General features: G+C 38.7%; 1 protein-coding gene across 4 annotated transcripts in view; it reads right to left on the bottom strand.

Annotated features, from left to right (window-relative positions):
• GALNT1 (polypeptide N-acetylgalactosaminyltransferase 1) overlaps window positions 1–18,285 on the bottom strand; it is a 125,907-nt gene that overhangs the window by 78,406 nt on the left and 29,216 nt on the right. The gene's annotated exons all lie outside the window — the stretch shown is intronic.

Raw genomic sequence — 18,285 nt, forward strand, 5'->3', positions numbered from 1 at the left:
TATCATTCCTCCTCTTAGAAATCTATCAGAATATTAACTTTCCAGGTGGGAAGGCTGAAGACACAGAGATAGCACCTGCAGCAGGTACTGTTTATTTATTTATTCTTTTTTAAAGATTTTACTTATTTATTTGAGAGAGAGAGATAGCGAGAGAGAGCACGAGTGGGGAGAAGGAATGGGAAGCAGTCTACCTGCTAACCGAATGAGCCACCCAGGTGCCCCGGTACTGCTTATTTCTTATCCCCCCCACACCCTGTTTTACTCCATTAGAACCCCAACTGAATTCAACTGATCATTCTCTGCTAGACTACCTATTCTTTATTCATTCAAGCTAGCCATGGCTGTTCTATTCCTCTTCCTGGTGCAAGTGACCAAATCTCAACCAACAGGAGCCGAGGGGAAAACTGTTGGGTGCATTTAGGAAAAGTTATGTTCTCTCAGAGGTGCTGAAGGAGAAATTATATTTATAATGGGGGAACTATTTATGTCTGGGGGCAGAAGGCATATGGGAAATATCTACACCTTCCTCTCAAATTTTACTGTAAATCTAAAACTGCTCTTAAAAAAAAGCCTTTTAAAAAAAATTAAAGCATGAAAGATTTACACACAGGAAGGTGAAACAGCTTATACTGGAGTAACCCTCCCACAAACAATAATTACAAACTCTGGCCAAAATGTAAAAACCACTACTGAAAAGTACTGGATAGGTGAGATCGGTGATGGTGATTACGGAGGGCCCTTGTGATGAGCACCAGGTGTTGTATGGAAGTGTTGAATCACTGTACTGTACACCAGAAACTAATATAACACTATATGTCAAGTAAATGGAATTCAAATAAAAACTTCAAAAAAAAAATTAGAGAGTCACTGGATAGCAACCAAAAGACAGAAAAGAGAAGGCAACCCTCGAAACAGGGGAACTGTATCAGGTGAGATTTGCTTTTTAATGGCTGCTTGCCTGAGGGCAGAGACCACCTTGCATTGTGTAGAGCAGGTGAAACTCAAGAAGTCACACTCTCCTTAGCTTGTGGCATCAAAGGATGAAGGCTGGGGCTAGTAGAGCAACTGGAAAGTAAGGAAGAAAATCCTACATATATTTATATATGTAAACTCCACCACAATCCTTAGCTGAGCCTGGAGCACACAACACAGGAGCCTCCAGAGGCCCCAAAGAAAAGCAACAGCTAAAATGGCTGAAAGAACTGAGCAAGCGATCAGGTGTTGCCCAGTGCAAGAGAAACAGTTTGGAATTTAAGTCCAGCCAGTTAACTGCCTGCTAGAACAGCAAAGAATCAACACTCTTTCGGAGAAAACAGAATTATGAGGCACAAAAACATATTTACAACATTCAGTATACAAAAAAAAAATTACTAGACATGAAAATAAAGAAGAAAATGTGACTATGGTTAAAAAAAAAAAAAAAGGGCAGTCAACATACTCTGGACACAAGATTATCCAGATGCTGGCATTAGTTGACAAGGGCTATAAAGCAGCTACTATCAATGTGTTCAAGAACTTAATAAAGGAAGAAAAGTAACTCATCAGATAAATCCTAAGTATAAAAAGGAACAATACAGGACCATGCAGAACACAAAAATACAAAGTCTGAAATGTAGAATTCACCTGACAGGTTCAACAGCACATTAGAGGGCAAGAGAATACAGGCGTATCTTGAAGATACTGTGGGTTCAGTTCCAGACCACCATAATAAAGATTGTAATAAAGTGACTAACATTAATTTTTTGTTTCACAGTACATATAAAAGTTGTTTACACTATAGTTTATTAAGATGTGATAGCATTGTGTCTAAAAGAACTAACTACATATCTTAAAAAATACTTCATTGCTAAAAAAAAATGCTAACCATTATCTGAGCTTTCAGAGTCATAACCATTTTGCCGATGAAAGGTCTTGCCTCTACGTTGATGGCTATTGACTGATCAGGGTGGTGGATGCTGAAGGTTGGGGTGGTTGTGGCAATTTTTTTTTTTAAGATTTTTTATTTATTTATTTGACAGAGAGACAGTTAGCAAGCAGGAACACATGTGGGGGAATGGGAGAGGGAGAAGCAGGCTTCCCGCCGAGCAGGGAGCCGGATGTGGGGCTCCATCCCAGGACCCTGAGATCATGACCTGAGCCGAAGGCAGACGCTTAACAACTGAGCCACCCAGGCGCCCCGGCAATTTCTTAAAGTAAGACAACAATGAAATTTGCTACATCAACGGACTCTTCCTTTCATGAACAACTTCTCTGTAGCGTGCTAGGCTGTTTGACAGCATTTTACCCACAGCAGAACTTCTTTCAAAATTAGAGTCAATTGGGGCACGCCTGGGTGGCTCAGTCGGTTAGGTGCCTGCCTTTGGCTTGGGTCATGATCTTGGGGTCCTGGGATTGAGCCCTGTGTCAGGCTCCCTGCTCAGCAGGGAGTCAGCTTCTCCCTCTCCCTCTGTCCCTTTAACCCCCTTCCCTACTTGTGTTCTCTGCTCTCTCTCAAATAAATAAAATCTTGAAGAAAAAACAAAAACAAAATTAGAGTCAATTTTCTCAAATTCTACCGCTGCTTGATCAACTAAATTTATATGATACTTTAATCTTCTGTTGTCATTTCAACAATTTTCACAGCATTTTCACCAGGAGTAGGTGCCATCTCACGAAACCCCTTTTCTTTGCTCATCACAAGAAACAACTCCTCATCTGTGCAAATTTTATCATGAGAGTGTGCAGCAATTCAGTCACTTCTTCAGGCTCTACTAATTCTAGTCCTCTTGCTATTTCTACCACATCTGCAGTTACTTCCTCCACTGATGTCTTGAACCCCTCGAAGTCATCCATGAGGGCTGGAATCAACTTCTTCCAGAGTCCCGTTAATGTTGGTATTTCAACCTCTTCCTAGGAATCACATACGTTCTTCATAGCATCTAGAATCCTTTCCAGAAGGTATTCAACTGACTTTGCCCAGATCCATCAGAGGAATCATAATCTACAGCAGCTATAGCCTTACAAAACATATTTCTTAAATAACAAGACTTAAAAGTTAAAAATACACCTTGACCCATGAGCTGAAGAATGGATACTGTTAGCAGACATGGAAACAAGGTTAATCTCACTGTGGTATCTCTATCAGAGCTCTGGGGTGACCAGGTCCATTGTCAATGAGCAGTAATATATTCAAAGGAATTTTTATTTTTTCCTGAGCTGTAGGTCTCAACAATGGGCTTAAAATATTCAGTAAACCATGTTGTAAACAGATGTGCTGTCATTCAAGCTTTGTTGTTCCATTTCTAGAGAAAAGGCACAGCATTTAGCATAACTCTTGAGACCTCAGATTTTCAGAATGGTCAATGAGCACTGGTTTCAACCTAAAGTCACCAGCTGCATTAGCCCCTAACAAGAGAGTCAGCCTGTCCTCTGAAGCTTTGGAACCAGGCACTGAACTCTCCTGTCTAGCTATGAAAGTCCTAGATGGCATTTTCATCCAAAAGAAGGCATTTTGTCTATACTGAAAATCTGTTATTTAGTGTAGCCACCTTCATTAATTACCTTGGCTGGATCCTCTGGTTAAGTTGTTGCAGCTTCTACATGAGCACTTGCTGCTTCACTTTGCACTTTTATGTTACAGAGATGGCTTCCTTCCTCAAACCTCGTGAACCACCTTCTGCTAGCTTCAGACTTCAGACTTTTCTTCTGCAGCTTCCTCACCTCTCTCAACCTTCCTGGAATTGAAGACTTAGGGGCTTGCTCTGGATTAGGCTTTGACTTAAGGGAATGTTGTGGCTGGTTTGATCTTCTATTCATACCACTAAAACTTCCTGCATTATCAGTAATAAGGCTGTTTGACTTTCTTATCATTCTTCACTGGAGTAGCACTTTTAATTTCCTTCAAGCACTTTTCTTTTACATTCATAACTTGGCTGGCAGATTACACCTAGCTTTCAGCCTATCTCAGTTTCAACATGCCTTCCTCATTCAGCTTAAATCATTTCTAGCTTTTGATTTAAAGTAAGAGACATGCAACTCCTCCTTTTACTTGAACAATGAGAGGCCACTGTAGGGTTAGAATTGGCCTAATTTCAATATTTTTGTGTCTCGGTGATTATGGACGCCTGAGGAGAGGGGGAGGAGAAGGGGAATGGTCGGTAGGTGAAGCAGTCAGAACACATATAACATTTACCAATTAAGTTCACCATCTTACATGAGCACAGTTTGTGGCACCCCAAAACAACTGCAATAGTAACATCAAAGCTCACTGATTAAAGGTCACCATCACAAACATAATAATGAAAAAGTTTGAAATATTACAAGAATTACCAAAATATGACACAGGGACACAAAGTGAGTAAACACCATCGGAAAATGATGTCAACAGACTTGCTCAACGCAGGGTTGCCACAAACCTTCAATTTGTAAAAAAAAACACGGTATCTGCAAAGTGCAATAAAATGAGGTATGCCTGTAAAGGGTCAGTCAATTTAAAGATACATCAAAAGCAAGTATCCAATCTGAAGATCTGAAAGAAAAATTTTTTAATGAACAGAAAGCCTCAGTGAGTTATGGTACAGTATCATAAAGTTTAACATATGTGAACTCAAAGTCAAAGGAGAAAATTATACAAAAATTATATTATTATACAGAAAAGTATATGCAAAAATAACAGCTGAAAACGTCCACGATTTAGAGAAAACATAAGATCGTAAATCTAAGTCCAGTGAACCCTAAGCAAGATAAATACAAAGAAAATCCCAACTAGAGTGCATCATATACAAAGTGCTAAACACTAAAGATACTGAGAATAACCTGAAAGCAGCCAGAGGAAAAAAGACATACTATATACAGAGAAAAAGAAGTGGTTGACTTCTCATTACATGAAACAATTTTCAGGTCAAGAGAAGCCAAAACAACTCATCTCTTTGCAGACCTGCACTACAAGCCATGCTAAAGAAAGTTCTCCAGGCAGAGGGAAATGACACCAGATCTGTAAGGAGAAATGAAGAACAGAAGCAATGGTAAATGTAGGAGGTAAACATAAAAGCCTGATTTTGCCCTCTTTTTTTATTTTTTTCCAATTTTATTTAGGGACACCTGCGTGGCTGAGTCGGTTAAGCGGCTGCCTTTGGCTCAGGTCATGATCTCGGGGGTCCTGGTATCGAGTCCCACATCAGGCTCCCTGCTCCGCGGGAAGCCTGCTTCTCCCTCTGCCTGCCCCTCCCCCTGCTTGTATGTTCACTCTCTCTCTCTGACAAATAAACAAAATCTTAAAAAAAAAAAAAAGATTTCATTTATTTGACAGAGAGAGTATGCTAGGTACAGAGCACAATGCTTAACCACTTAACCGACTGAGCCACCCAGGCGCTCTTCCCTCTTGCTTTCTTAAAAGACATATGGCTGATTAAATTAAAAATTCTAACTTTGTACTGCATTAATTTCTTAATATGAAGATGTAATATATGAAAAAATTAGAGCAAAAAATAGAGGTGGGAGTTAAGTGGAACTACATAGTTGCCAGGGACTTATATTTTATGTGAAATAGTACAACCTAGCACCCACTCATGATATTTACAACAAAAAGAAAAGAAATCTCAGGAGACTGAAATTACTGAAATTAAGAATAAACTTTGTTACGGGCGCCTGGGTGGCTCAGTTGGTTAAGCGACTGCCTTCGGCTCAGGTCATGATCCTGGAGTCCCGGGATCGAGTCCCGCATCGGGCTCCCTGCTCGGCAGGGAGTCTGCTTCTCCCTCTGACCCTCCCCACTCTCATGGTCTATCTCATTCTCTCTCTCAAATAAATAAATAAAAAATCTTTAAAAAAAAAAAAAAAAAAAAGAATAAACTTTGTTAGCCTGATAAGGCTATCTCCCCCGGGGCGCCTGGGTGGCTCAGTTGGTTAAGCGACTGCCTTCGGCTCAGGTCATGATCCCAGAGTCCTGGGATCGAGTCCTGCATCGGGCTCCCGGCTCAGCGGGGAGCCTGCTTCTCCCTCTGACCCTATCCCCTCTCATGCTGTTTCTCTCTCTCTCTCTCAAATAAATAAAATCTTTAAAAAAAAAAAAAAAAGGATATCTCCCCCAAATTTACAGTAAACAAAACAGTTTCTGATAAAGTGTTGGACGCATTCTCTTTAAAGTTAATAAAAAGATAAAAATATATTTTATCACTTCTTCCTGTCAACAATGTACTAGAAATCCTACCCAGAAGAGTAAAACAAGAAAATGAAACAAAAGATTTAAGAATCGGAAAGAAGAAAAACAAAAAAAGAAAATGGTAGAAAAATCCAAAACAATAAAGACAATGAGAACTTTTAGCAAGGTTGCTGGATACAAGTTCAACATGCAAAATTCGATAAATTCTTATTGCCAATAACTAGAAAATTGCTTTAAAAGATCTTTAAAAAATAAAAAGAATAGCATGCTCAAATATGGATGGTTTATCAAAGAAATAAATTCTCTCAATATTAATCTATATACTTAATACAGTTCCAATCAAAATCCCAATATAATTTTTTTTTAATTTATTTATTTGACAGAGAGAAAGACAGCAAGAGAGGGAACACAAGCAAGGGGAGTGGGAGAGGGAGAAGCAGGCTTCCCGCTGAGCAAGGAGCCCGATATGGGAATCGATCCCAGGACCTCGGGATCATGACCTGAGCCGAAGGCAGTTGCTTAACCAACTGAGCCACCCAAGTACCCCCTCAATATAATTTTTTTTTTATAGAACTTTAAAACCAGGCTAAAATCACATGGAAGAACAAAGCCATGAAAGCCAATAAAATCTTGAACAGGGTGAAAGAACTCTGTCTACCACATATCAAGCTACAGTAATTAAGTCAGTGTGATACATGGGCAGGACAGATTAAAGAACCAATAAAACAGAATGGAGAGTCCAGAATCAGACCACATGAATATGCAAACTTGATATACAACAGAGGTGGCACTACAAATCAGTGTGAAAAAGACGGGCTGTTTAATAAATGTTCATCCACATGTAAAAATGAAATAGAACTCCTACCTCACACCATACAAAAGAACAATTCCAGGTGAATTAAAGATTTAAGGATATATGTTCTAAAACTTTAAAATAAAATATAGGCAAATATCTTCATATCTTTGGGTAAGGAAGAATTTCTTAATACTCAAAAAGCACAAACCATAAAAGGAAAAAGTAATTTCCACTACATGAAAATTAATTTTTTTTAAAAAGATTTTATTTATTTATTTGACACACAGAGAGCACAATCAGGGGGAGCGGCAGAGGGAGAGGGAGAAGCAAGCTCCCCACTGCGTAGGGAACCCAACTTGGGGCTCCATCCCAGGGCCCCTGGGATCATGACCTGAGCCACTCAGGTGTCCCGAAAATCAATTTTTTAAATACAACCAAAGATGTCATCATGGACAGTCAAATGATAAACCAACATCTAGGGGGAAATAATCAAGAAAAGATTAATATCAGACTGTATTAAAAACTTTTCCAACTCAAACAACACTCAAGTGAAAAATGGCATGGTAATGGACAAATCAGAGGCAAGGAAACGTATATAGCCAATGAATATATGAAAATACGCTCAACTTCAGTAGTATGCAGGAAAATGAATTTGATCTCATCAAACTGGCAAAACACAAGTGTTAGGAATAAAGAAATGTGACACTCATACAATGTTGTTCCAAGTGTAGTAATTTGGCACATCCACTTTGGAGAGCAATCCAGCAATATCTAGAATAGCTGAAGAAAACACTACCCCATTATTCAGTAATTCCACTTCAGGTACATACGCTGGAAAAACTCTCACACATGTGTATAAGGAGACATGCATAAAGACTACAGCATTGCTTATAATGGGGTGAAAAAAAGGTAACAACCTAGATGTACAGCAAGAGGAAAATGGATAAATAAACCATGTAACAGAAAAATATACAGGCAGTTAAAATTAAACTAGAACTACGTGCATCAATATGGGTAAACGCTGCTGAATGTAAAAAAGCAATATATGCAGGATATGTGTAGTATGTTCCATTTATACATAGTTTTAAAGCATATTAAAATAAGACATTATTCAGAGACACAAACATATATTGTAAAGACAGAATAATGTGCAGGAATATAATATACCAAATTCACATTATGGATATTTCTGAGAAGGGAGGGACGGGCTTCAATAATACTAGAATTTTTTTTATATAAAAGGTCTAAATTGTGGCAGGCTGCACCTCTTTGCTTCTCACCAAATTCCTATTTTCCTCTTTGGTCTTACAAATCAAACTGCTCTATTTCTAAGAGTGGCAATTTACACATCTTGGCCTGCACAGCAGATGAAGGTAGCCAATAAGATAAATCAGAAATCACTGGGTTGGGCCATGGGAAAGATACTGAAAGGGTAAGGACTTCACAGGGACATAAGCCCTTTGCCCTTACTCCTTCCTTTTTCCAGAACATGAGGGATGGAGCTGCAAGGACCTTCTCAGCAACCATGAGATGACCTTGAGAAAGAGAGCCAGAAGCTAAGCACTGCAAAGCAGAAAGATAGAAGATGTCCAGTCTTGATGACCACACAGCTGCCACGTCCCGAGAGGAAAAAAGTCCTCTTTAAAGCACCTTTTCGGGGGATGGGGAAAGAAGAGGTGTAGAGATCTTTTAAATGTAGCCAAACCTAATGCTAACTGACACAGAAGAAAATAGGGGGAAAAAATGTTAACATAAGACATAGGAAAAAGGCAGATTCTGCTACTGTACTTTTCTGTTATGTTTTTAATTTTTTATTAAAAAAACCTTTCACTTCCCAGATTTGAAACAGAGATTCTCATATGTCAATAACCACAGACAACTGCTGGCCCACAGATCAAGAAAAAATACAAAGGCAACACATATACTTTGTGAGGTGGCCAACCAGAGCGGATAAAGAATTCACCAGAACAGGCCAACCACACTGGGAGAGTGCAGACAGCTACTATAGCACTGCCACCAGCAGAGCTACGGCCCCGTCTGGATGACAAGCAATCCCACAGTCCCCTGGCTCCGGGCTGGGGATGGGAAAAACCAAAAACAATTTGCAGACCAAATGGAAATCTCTGTTGTCATTTCCCTTTCCCTATTTTTCCTTCTCCATGCATTCCCCAGAGCTCAGTTTTCTGCCTCCACAACTGGATCATCTGAGCAAAAATATCACGAGACAACAGTACCTTCAGATGAAATGTAGTTGTCTTTTACAACTGTAAACAGGAAGGTTCTTCTGAGAACTACTTCACCTAAAACACTATCTGATGTTACTTGGATATTAACTCAAGTGACCTTCTGGGATCTAAAAGGTTTTAAAATTTGCTCGACAGACCAGATGAAAACACAAGTTTGAAATGAAGGTAGGTTTTAGATTTGGGCCCGAGATAATGGTCTGAAATAGTTAGCTACCATGTGAAAAAGAACAAAAGAAACAACAAAAACTCTTGTTTACTTACTGGCCTGTTACAGAAAGATAATGATCTCGTCAGTCATGATTTATCACAGGTACCACGCAGTGCAAAACATATTCTTCATCTTTCTTTCGGTAGTCAGCAATATGGTGGTACATTCGTTTTTGTGGATTTTTTTTTCCTAATTTGATTTCTCACTTATTTGGTTTCTCCCTAATGCCACTTAATTTCGTTTCTTAGCTTATAACGTTAGTGGTTGTTCTGCATTCTCTTCTGCTGATTTTACTCACTTTCTGGCCCCTTGCCTTTTGTTTCTGTGAATAGCTATTCTCTGCCTCACTCCCTCAATTTGGTTTTCCCCTAGTCTCAGATGGCTTCTGCACTGATACTGAGATCCACACTAGGCCCTATCATTCCAAGAGCCTTTTCCTGGAATTTTTTTTAGCCCTTTGTGGGCAGATGATAGGATTTGCTTCCTGATCTCAGAACCAAAACAAAACAACAAAAAACCACTGTGATCGGGATGTTTACATTTAAGAATGTAATAGAAAGCTAACAGGAAAATTACTGAAAAAAAAAAATCCCTGAAAGAATCCTGCTATACATCAATAACTCAAAACATTGCTTCTGCATTTTTTTCAATTCCACTGAATTCTCAAAATTGTATTCTGCTAAACCTCTGAATACTTGGGTTCTCTCTCCTTCCTACTTACACTAAACAGTTGCACATGTTTTTCTTTATTACTAATAAAAATGTAACTAAAAGATAATTTTTTCTGCAGATGACCTTTTTCCACTTCAGATTTAGAGAATTTAAGATTGGGTTCACACACGAGCAGATTTTTTTCAAACACACACACTACGTTACAACCTGGATTTAGCTTCCTTCTTATCACTATAAACTCAAGAGGAATAACTAAAACAGTTAAGATACATTTAAACATTATCAAAGAGCATATACTTTTTAATGAATATAAAAGAATTTTACAGCTTTAATGAGAAGCACTAACAGCACCGCGGAACAGTTAAATTTAACTATAACTCAGTTTTGCATTTTGCTGCGCTGTTAAGTGTAGTACTGCCTTATATACACGAAGTGTCTGTTACCAAAAAAAGAACAGCAAAGCAGTCTTAAAGGAGAAGATGAAAGCTTTACCTGATACAGCAAAGTTTATGGTTTTATGATAAAGAAACTTATCTTGAGAGTTATTTTAAAAGGAGCAAAGGAGAAAGGGAGAGAAATAATAAAAACTAGGTATTGTTCTATTTCTCCATAGATGAGTTGTTTTTGTTTCATAAAAACCAAATGTAATGTGTGGATTTGACTTTTGAATCTATAAACCAACTCGGACATTTTAGGGACCATCGGGGGAAATCTGACTACACACTGGGTATTACATGATACTAAGGAATTATTGTTAATTTTATTGGGAATAACAACAGCATTATGGCTAGATTTGAAAAAAATGTTCTCATTTGTGAAAGATCCACACTAAAGAATGTTAGAGGTAAAATGACATGATGTCTTGTGTTACTTTAAAATACTTGGGGCTTGGGGGTCAGGGGTGGAGGGGATGGAGAGGTGAAGCATGTGTTGGCAAATCTTAACCTTTGCTGAATATCGAAGATGGAGACAGGTTTAAGGGGGTTCATTTTACTATTTCTTCTACTTTTATATAGGTTAGAATTTTTTGAAATACAAAGAAATAACTTTTAAGTTTGTTCCAGATAGCTAAAAGCTAAGTTAGGATTATGAATGGATTTAACATCCTACTCTGGCAGGCCAAATATTGCAAACATTAGTGTTTTGTGATTCACTTAACTTCAATTTAATAACACCACTTACCATATGCCAAGCATTTCACCAGACCCGGGAGAGCAAAGAAGAATTAGACAGCGTCCCTGTCCTTAGGGACACAACAGTCACCATGAATACCTGTGACAAAGGATTCCAGGTGGCCTGGAGGGCATGGAGAACAGGAGCCACAGACAGAAGACCGAGAGGAAAAACGTCAGACCGCTTGCAATGTCCCATACACATTACATACAGGTATCACTGCTGCCCAAATGGGAGAGGAACCACTCATGAAGTTCTGTTTGTCTTCACACAAGACTCCACCCCAAGCATAAATGAATCCAAGTCTGTGGGTATACGGTTCCTCTACAGATGACTGTGTATGAGAAAATGTTAGCCTAACAACAAACCTTTCAAGTGGGTTTTATATTCATGTTTCAGCTGAGGAAGCTGAAGAGTCATAGGTTTTAGGAGTGAGCAGAACATGCACATCTGAAGAAGAGAAAGGTCTAAGAGGTCAGAGAAGAATCTGGCGAGTGGCACATAAAACCAAAAGAGAATCAAGTTCTCAGAAAGGCGTTCTCCAGAAGGCTAACTGCTACAGAGGAAAGTTAAGTGACACTGGAAGCTGTATTTGTCAATATTTAGCAAGCTTCAGTGAGTTGGGTGATTTAAACATGACACTAAAAAACATCAGAGGGGGCACCCGGATGGTGGCTCAGTCGGTTAAGCATCTGCCTTTGGCTCAGGTCATGATCCTGGGGTTCCGAGATCACCCCTAGATAGGCTCCCTGCTCAGAGGGGAGCCTGCTTCCCCCTTTCCGTCTGCCCCTCTCCTCTGCTCATGTGCTCTCCCTCAAATAAAGAAATCTTTATTTAAAAAAAATTATAAAAATAAAAAACATCAGAGGGGGCACCTGGGTGGCTCACTCTGTTAAGCAGCCAACTCTTGGTTTCAGCTCATGATCTTGGGCTTGTGCTCCTGCTCAGCAAGGAGTCTGAAGATTCCCTCCCTCTGCCCCTTCCCCCATTCATGTATGCTCTCTCTCTAAAATAAATAAATATTTTAAAAAATTAAAAAACATCAGAGGGTCTCATAAACTGTGCTAGGTAAAGAAATCAAACATTACTCAAGACTTCAGGATATTTCAAGCTTTACTACTAGGCCCATTAGCCATATGCTATGGAAGCCTGGATAAAAAAATATCTAGAGTTCCTAAAGCTAGAAAGGCTATTCTTTCCTTTCATGAGGATAGAAGTTAAAGAAGGAGAGGGAAAGGACAACCATGGTTACTTCGCACTTACTGAGTGCTGGGCGTGTTCAGAGGCACTCTGGAACATAACCCTCCCAGCAAGCGGTGAGCTAGGTACTGTACCTAGTGAGCTCATCACCTCACAAGTAAGAAAACTGACACTTTACAAGGTTTGGTAATTTGGCCAAAGTCACACAGACTTTGTCAAGACCAGAATTCAAAATTAGTCAAATCCCAGTAATCATGGTAAAACCCATAAATCTGCACACTTTACAGTCTACCTCCAGACTTACATAAATGGAATCACACTATAATGTATTCTTCTGCTACCTTTTTACTCCAACATGTTTTTAAGATTTGTCCACACTGCTGTATTAATAGTTCATTAACTTTTGTTAACAGTTCACCAACTCTTCTTTGGTGCCACAGAGCAGGAGTTGGAAGACTGCTATTTTTAGAAACAAAATTTTATGGGAACACAACCACACCCATTCTATTTCTTTACGAATGGTTTATGGCTGCTTTGGCACCACCACGGCAAAGCTGAGTACCGCACCAACTGACTATATGGCCTGCAAAGCCTACAATATTCACTGCGTGGAACTTCACACAGAGTTTGCTGACTTCTGCCACAGAGTGTATTACAGTGGTGTGCTTGATATTGTCCAAGTTTTACAATCAATGTCGTTTTCATTTGCATTTCCTTGTTGACAAATATTTAATGGCTGTTCATTTTTCTTCTATGAAATGGCTTTTCTATAGCCCATTTATCTTTTTCACATTGCCACAGACATGTGCGACATATAGACGTGTGTATATGGACTGTGTGTACAGGCATACAGACACGGGTGTACATTACTGTGATAAAAATTTTTTTGTCGGGCGCCTGGGTAGCTCAGTCGGTTAAGCGACTGCCTTCGGCTCAGGTCATGATCCTGGAGTCCCGGGATCGAGTCCCACATCGGGCTCCCGGCTCGGCGGGGAGTCTGCTTCTCCCTCTGACCCTCCTCCCTCTCATGCCCTCTGTCTCTCATTCTCTCTCTCTCAGATAAATAAATAAAATCTTTAAAAAAAAAAATTTTTTTGTCAATTGTATGTGAGAAATTCTTCTATTTTTGTACTTGTGACTAGTCTCTGCACTCTGTTGGAAAGAAGAAATAAAAGATCTTAATTTTAATATAGCCACATTTATTAACCTTTTCCTACAAAAATTTTGCTTTTAGCATCTGGTTAAGAAAGCCTGAGGTTATAAAATACTCTAATATTTTATTCTGAAAGTTTATATTTTTCATTTCATAATTAACTTTTTAATCCATCTGGAATTAGTTTTTTTAATATGGTGTGAGGTAAGAAATCTTTTTTTTCCCAATGTGGCTAAATAACAATACCAACATCATTTACAGAGTATTCCATTCCGTGTTCGATTTGTAACACTAGCTCTGTTATAGATCAGATTTCCAAGTATGTAGAGTTCTGTTTTTCACCTCAATTTTCTTCCATTACCTATTTGTCTATCCTTGCCCTATTATTACACAATCTCAATTACTAAAGTTTCACATTAAGTCTTAAAATCTAGTAGGACAAGTGGTCTTCAGAAATACCTTGGCTATTCTTGGCCAAATTTTAGAATTAACTTGTCAAGTTCCACAAGAACAAAGAAATAAAAACCATACCCTGAAGGGTTTTTATTGAAATAGCAATGAATTTATATATTAATGACAGATTAATTGATAAATTTACAAGATACAGTCTTTCTCCCTATGAACATGATTGGCCCCCAAATACATTTGGGTCTTCTTTAATGTCTTCCAATATAACTTTTGCCACCTCTTTTTATATTTATTCCTAGGTAGCTTTTTTTTTTTTTTTTAACCTGTTGTGAAATATCACTTTTTTTACTGTGAGCTGTTAGGTTAGAGTAATAGAATTGATTTTACTAAATTGATCTTATATTCAATAACTATTATAAACCCTAAAGATTTATCTGTGGATTTGAATTTCCTATGACAATATTCATATTGACTTTAAGGAAGACCATTTTGTTCATTCCTTATATAGCCTTGTAACTTTTTTTTTTTCCCCATCAGTGTAATGCTGGAGAGATGAGGTAGCTGATCTTTTTTTTTTTTTAAGATTTTATTTATTTGACAGAGAGAGAGAGAGTGAGAGAGGGAACACAAGCAGGGGGAGTGGGAGAGCGAGAAGCAGGCTTCCAGCAGAGCAGGGAGCCCAACGCGGGGCTCGATCCCAGGACTCCGGGATCATGACCTGAGCCCAAGGCAGACGCTTACCGACTGAGCCACCCAGGCACCCGAGGTAGCTGATTTTTAAAGGAATGTTTAAGAAGGTTATGGAGAATTTCTTTCCCACTTCTTAGTTTTTTGTATCCTAAAAGAATACTGTATTTTAATAAATGTTTTTCCTGCATCATTTCCGATGACACTTTTTTTTTAATTAAGAAATTTAGAAATTAACAGATTTTTCTAATGCATGACCCAGCTTGCCTTCTTGGAATAAACCCTTTGTTCAATATGCAGTATTTCCTTCATACATTGCTGAATTCGGCTTCCCTAATTACTTTTGATAGCCTCTTGCTCCTTAGCCATATCTTTATACTCTCTGAACCTATTAAACATTTATTTTCTATTCTGTACCTAACAACTAGACTATCGGCAGTTTCTGAATGCCTGACTAAACGGTTTCCTAGTTCAGCTGATTAACTCATGGTGACTTATCTGAAGTGTTTTTGATTTTTTTAATTGTAAGCTCATGTTCCTAGAAACTTTATCTGTGTCAACTCCCTGAGGTCTGTGTTCCCCATATTCCTTCACAGACAATTTGCCTCTCAGGCCTAACAACCTGAGACCACTTTCACAAAATTCTTGGCTTGGGTTTGTTTGCTCCATTCAAGTAGTATGAGCTCCAACCCCAAATCCAGTGAAAGAGAACTTGTCGTTACCATTTCTCAAGAAGACTTACCTCTCCAATGAAAGACAGACTGAGACAGGGAACCCTCCTTAACCCACTCAACATTTCTCCCAAGGTGGGATAAATGTTTCATTTTTTTCCTTAGTTTACCCACCAACACCTTTCAAGGAGTTTCAGCTTTACACACGGTCTCTGCATCTTCTCACCTTGCTTGGTCCCTAGACAATACCTAGTACCCCATAGTCACCCTGCAAAATCCAAAGCTCTAGGCTTCCGGGGATCTACATATACCAGAACCCCCAGCATAGCAGCCAGGATCACCATTAGTTTATCTCCCTGGATTCAAGATTTCTTGTTTTTGATCCCTGAGGAGTTCTTTACTTGTCAGCTCAACTATGGATTTTTAAAATATTTTGAATATTTAGTCCAGTATTTTTACTGTTTCATAAAGGGGAACTTTAAAAAAAAAAAAAATCTGTAATGTGCCACATTTCCAGAAACTGAAGCCTCTAAACATTTTGAATAGTCTGCTAGCTGAGCATTTTTCCCCAAAAGAAATTTATCTCTACTCCTAAAAACCAAAGGAAAAATAATTCATGTTCAATTAACAAATATCTGCCAAGCACTGTTTAGGCACTTGCATAAATCAGTAAATTGAATAGAGATTAACACATTCAAAAAAGTCTATGACGGAGGAGAGGTGCAGACAGCAAACAAAAAACCTAAGTAAACTGAATTATATCATAGAAGGCAGTAAGAGCAATTGGAAAGAAAGAAGAAATCGAGGGGTCGGGTAGAAGGATCAGGAATGAGTGGTTGGGGGGGCACTGCTATCTTCAACAAGGCACCTATTACTATATATTTCCCCACAACGTTTTAACAATTATTTTTTATTAAACATAAAATTACAAGAAACTATGAGTATTTTTCTCTTATTTGTTTGTTTGTTTATTTGACAGAGAGAGACCCAGGCTTCCCGCTGAGCAGGGAGCCCGATGCAGGACTCGATCCCAGGACCCTGGGACCATGACCTGAGCCAAAGGCAGATGCTTAACGACTGAACCACCCAGCTGCCCGTACTTTTCTCTTCTCTTGATGTGAAGTACGATGGCAAGCAACCTACAGACTTGTTAATACTATAGGACTCCATCCAATTCAAAAAAATTGCAGCACATTTTAATATCAATAATTGGAGGTGATGCTCAAAAAGTTATGCTACTATTCAAAAAATAAAACTGAAATAAATGGAATTTAAAAATAAACTTATGGGGGCACCTGGCTAGCTCAGCTGGAAAAGCACGTGACTCTTGATCGTAGGGTTCAAGACCCACACTGGGTGTAGAGATTAAATAAACTTTCATAAAATGTATAAAAAAAATAAACTTATGATGGGATCAAAGCAGGCACTTAAATATTGACTGAAAAAAAATAGTCAAATGAGTATTATCTTTCATATTTCTAAAGATACTTAGAATTTAATTATAGCCATTAGGCAGTTCTTATAAATGTTAAATTTACCTAATCCAGAAGGCAATTAGTCCAATTATATCTCATGCTATCTTTTATGGAGATGTACCCTATTTATAACTCTTTAAAACAGGCTTTTCTCTTTCCATAAGAAGAATCATGTCTGAAATTGACTTATTAAATCATGCCTTAAAATATTTAACTGCAAGTCCAAGATAGTACTTTTCAGTCCTGTAATTATTTTGTTTATTTATTTGACAGAGAGAGAGAGCAAAAGCGAGCACAAGCAGGGGAGCAGGAGAGGGAGAAGCAGGCTCCCCACTGAGCAGGAAGCCCAATGTGGGGCTTGATCCCAGGTCCCTGGGATCATGACCTGAGCTGAAGGCAGATGCTTAACCTACTGAGCCACCCAGGCACCCCAGTCCTATAACTACTCTCACTGCTTTTCTCCAGATCACTCAATTTTTCTTTCCATGTCTTGTAAGGCAGACAATAAAGCTGGAGCTTTATAAACACTGTGTTATAATTATATACAACAGATGATCTCTTTTAATGATACAGGTAATAAATAATAACGGTAATGAATGAATGTTCCAGCAGAGTCACTTTTGTCTGTCAAATAAAACATCCTAAGGACAGGACCAACAAAACTTAAAGATTTATTTGCAACAGAAGCTTTACAGGAAACTTGCGACCCTCTTTTTCAAGACAAAAAAAAAAAATAGAAATGGTTCCATGTAACAAAATAAACTAACTTGAGTATGCTGCCTAAGGCAGGCAAGTAACAGCAGTGTAACACAGTACCATGCAAAAATCAGCTGGTGGTAACAATGCTTAAAGCTCTGTCCAAGCTCCAGTCTCACTCCTGCTGGCTGCCAGCCATTCTCTTCCCCTCTCCAGATCATGAGAACTCTTCCTGTATTCGGCAACTAGAATTAGACTTCCTCCAGCTCCTTACTTTCATCTTGACTGGGCCCTGACCAAATTTTATTTTATACACTCTCAAACATGCAAATTATCCAAAAAACCTGAGTTATATGATGTCTAACAACGTAAATACTTTTATAAAGTTGCTGCAAATTTTAGTTATTTTTTTTTTTAAGACTTTATTTATTTGACAGAGAGAGATACAGCGAGAGAGGGAACACAAGCAGGGGGAGTGGGAGAGGGAGAAGCAGGCTTCCCGCTGAGCAGGGAGCCCAATGCGGGCTCAATCCCTGGACCCTGGGATCATGACCCAAGCCAAAGGCAGACGCTTAACGACTAAGCCACCCAGGCGCCCCTCAGTTACGTTTTCTTACTTAAACAAAATTGAAAAAGTAAACCTCAGAAACAAAACTAGGCCTCTGGTTGCAATTAAATCTTTTTATGAAAGCAAACCTATGATACTGTACTTAAAGGAAACTGGACTTGACAAAATATTAATACAAGTATTCCAACACTTA

The sequence above is a fragment of the Mirounga angustirostris genome, unplaced genomic scaffold, assembly GCF_029215605.1.
Source record: "Mirounga angustirostris isolate CCGP_5_RB_7025 unplaced genomic scaffold, mMirAng1.0.hap1 SCAF_14, whole genome shotgun sequence".
Classification (NCBI taxonomy): Eukaryota; Metazoa; Chordata; class Mammalia; order Carnivora; family Phocidae; genus Mirounga; species Mirounga angustirostris.